This window comes from Nanorana parkeri, unplaced genomic scaffold (assembly GCF_000935625.1).
Source record: "Nanorana parkeri isolate BGI_ZX_2015 unplaced genomic scaffold, ASM93562v1 scaffold651, whole genome shotgun sequence".
In the NCBI taxonomy this organism is placed as follows: Eukaryota; Metazoa; Chordata; class Amphibia; order Anura; family Dicroglossidae; genus Nanorana; species Nanorana parkeri.
In genome coordinates this window covers 23530-24547 of record NW_017306919.1, presented here as the reverse complement: position 1 = coordinate 24547, position 1018 = coordinate 23530, and positions in this window count along the sequence as shown.

The following is a 1018-nucleotide window of genomic DNA, read 5'->3' as shown; positions in this document are numbered from 1 at the left end:
TATTTAAATGATAATGTTTGCAAGGTTAAAAAAAAAAAAAAAAAAAAACAACTAACGGAACTATGTGTGGATGAGTACACAGTCAAGGACAAATACTAATATAAGGTAGATAGGTTTTTGAACATTCACTTGTTTGCTTTACAGTTACATAGTTAAATAAATGTGTGTTTGGGGTATATTTGTGCATGTGTGTACCTATTTAAAACATCAAATGACTGATTAATTCATTTCAGAACGAACTAACAAATCATGTTGTTAAAGGGACTAAATACTGGTTTTGAATGCATTTTTCTGTTTTTATTAGGGCTAGAAATAACAAATACATATCTTTAAAATATTTTTTCTGTTTTTGCCAAGTATATTTAAAAAATGCATATACCTATTTGTAACTACAAGCCAGCATCTGGAGTTCTGCTGACGTTTTCAATGATTTACCTGTCTATTCCTATCAGCTTTGGTGAAAAAGCTGATTGTTTACAGAGATCAGTAGCTCAAGCTGAAATTTACAGCCAAGACTGAATTAGTCATAGCAGTGACTCCCTCTCACTGCCCCCCTCACTATGGCTGTTTTCAGTTCCCATAGATTTTCAGTTAGAGAAAGGCAGACAGCTTCTGCTATGCTCTGTTTAGAATCAGTAGGGCTCTGGGTAACCTGTCTCATGGGTGTATCCTGTATTATATATTTATTTGTAAAACAAAGATTGAATATAAATAATCATACAAAGTATAAACCAGTTTAATAAATCATAAACTGTTTTCATATTTATTTTATATTTTCCTTATTAAAACTCCTACGATGTAACTAGATTTGGGTTTGTGATGAGTAAGGCATATGTGGAAGACTTATATAATTTAGTTTTCCCTATGCTGCACATCACATGGTATTACTGAATGGTATAAATTAATTTCTTGGCTACTGCCACAGGAACATCTGTTATTGTAATATCAACATGTGTCATTTCACTCTGCCTTGGGCTTACTACAGCTACATTTTTATTCCCTGGTATATTGTTTCAAT